This window comes from Microtus ochrogaster, linkage group LG5 (assembly GCF_000317375.1).
Source record: "Microtus ochrogaster isolate Prairie Vole_2 linkage group LG5, MicOch1.0, whole genome shotgun sequence".
Taxonomy (NCBI): domain Eukaryota; kingdom Metazoa; phylum Chordata; class Mammalia; order Rodentia; family Cricetidae; genus Microtus; species Microtus ochrogaster.
The window spans coordinates 60,483,440-60,485,668 of NC_022031.1; the positions used below are offsets into that span (position 1 = coordinate 60,483,440).

General features: G+C 52.4%; 1 protein-coding gene across 1 annotated transcript in view; it reads right to left on the reverse strand.

The window, feature by feature from the left end:
* The window catches only part of Plekhf2 (pleckstrin homology and FYVE domain containing 2), a 16,201-nt gene extending 15,905 nt beyond the window's left edge, over window positions 1-296 (reverse strand). The window contains exon 1 of the mRNA XM_005362304.2: window positions 211-296. The gene's annotated coding sequence lies outside the window, so the exon portion shown is untranslated. The remainder of the gene's footprint in view (window positions 1-210) is intronic.
* Window positions 297-2,229: the final 1,933 nt, after the last annotated feature.

A 2,229-nucleotide genomic window follows, 5' to 3' on the forward strand; every position in this document is an offset into this window, starting at 1 on the left:
GAGCTGGGAGTCTTTTGGGGCGAGCCGGAGCGGGCTGGGGAGAGCTGGGAGTCTTTTGGGGCGAGCCGGAGCGGGCTGGGGAGAGCTGGGAGCCTTTTGGGGGCGAGCCGGAGTGGGCTGGGGTGAGCGGGCTGGGGCGAGCGGGAGCGGGCTGGGACGAGCGGGCTGGGGCGAGCGGGAGCGGGCTGGGGCGAGCCTGGGTCGCCTAACCTGACTTTCCTGACTCCGAGTCGCCTTCGGGAAGGGCTGTTGCGCTGACCGCGAAGTTCTCTGGAAGAATGGACGGAAGCCGCCTCCACGCCTCCCCAAGGAACAGGAAAAAAAGTCTTTGCCTCTCGCCACCCAAACGCCTGCCAGCCCCGCCCGGCTCTGCCGAGCTGCCGGGCGCTACCCCCTGGAGCGGGGTCTGCGCGTTCCGCACCCCGGCCCCGCGCTCTCCCTTGTCACTGTTGCCTTCGAGCTCCACTCTGCTCGCTGCTTCCCAGGCAACCAACTCCGCTACCTGCTTCGTGTGCCCAGAACCCCGGCTGGGAGAACATTGATGGGCTGACCCTGGCTGCTCAGACCCTCAGCACCGGGCGTTTGCCCAAGCAGGCCGGGCGGGGATACCGTTTAGAGCATGCCGTGTAAACAGGGGAGGGTTAGAAAATGGGTGAGAGTGAATTTTATTTCAGAGTTGGCTTTTTTTTTGGGGGGGGGGACCTCTTGTTCAGCATTTTTCAACCTGTGGGTCCCGACCCCTTTGAAGTCGAACAACCCCTTCACAGGGGTCGCCAAAGACCAACGGAAAACACAGATACTTGCATTACTATTCATAACAGTAAAATCACAGTTATAAAGTAGCAACGAAAATAACTTTATGGCGGGGGACTGCACTAAAGGGTCGCAGTGCACCATTAGAAAGGTTGAGAACCACCGCTCGAGCTTCTTTTGAATTACCGGGTCCACCAACCACGCTCTCCACAAATGAGTCTGGGGGAAAAGGGAATGAGCAGGTTTGGGTTCTGCTGGTTTTCCTTCTGCTCTTGTGTCTGGAATTCTTTATGTTCTTTTCATCTTCTCCTATTTCGACGTCCCTGCAACAAACACAGTTGTTTAAAATTAGTATCCAGAACAAAATTACAAAATTGGCAAAGGAGTCCAGTTGTGACACAAGGGATAGTTACAGGGTTTCCATCACGCACACAACAATCTGTTCTGTTCTGAGGCAGGGTTTCTCTGTAGCTTTGGAGTCAGTCCTAGAACTCTCTCTGTAGACCAGGCTGACTTTTAACTCACAGAGATCCGCCTGCCTCTGCCTCCTGAGTACTGGGATTAAAGGCGTGCGCCACCACCACCCGGCACACACACACTCTTTACATGTGTTAGACTAAGCACACTCTAAGGTCCCTTTAAATCTGGAGATTGGGAACTGCTTTGTCTGTACGGTCCATTCTAAAGCTTTAGAACCAAACATTTTCGGTTGCTCATTTCATAAAAATGTTGCCCTCCCTACCGATACACTTATTTAACTTAAAGTACACAGGTGCAAGCCAGAATGTCTACACAAAGTCCACCAGCTGTATAATAGCTGTGTTCTTGGACACGCTGAGTTACCCTTAGCTCCTTCATGGGTAAAATAGGGATAATAAAAGAAATTACCTCAAGTCATTAAATAAACCAATGTTTGTAACATCCCAAGCACAAGCTAGGTGCTATGTGAGCACAATGAAAATTATTAAGCATATATATATACTGTAGTGAGCCGGACAGGATCGCCATTACAAGATGGCACCACATCCTGTCTTGTTGGTTATAAACAACCCCATATTTGGCTATGCCTTTGAGAGCTGCGTGTCCCGCCCCCCCCCCCCACTTCCCGCATGCGCTGTGGATAAGGGTTCCTGGGCCTATCTCGATGCAGTCTGGTGTCAGCTGATGGTGGCAGCCAATCACAGGGTGATCCGTGTGCCAATTCCCTATATAAGCAGCAGCCATTGTGCCCCCGGGCCCCTCTCTCTCTCTCTCTCTCTCTCTCTCTCTCTCTCGTCTCTTGTCTCTCTCGTTTCTCGTCTCTCTCTCTCGTTTCCTGCCCCCCTTCGCTTCATGTGCTCTCCTTCAACCAAGTGCACTCCAGTAAAGCATGATCTGAGAAGAATCCTCGTGTGGTGGTCGTTCTTTCTCGCTGGTCGAGGAGTTTGCCGCAATATACATATGTACTATGTATGTGTGCACACATATATCTATTAG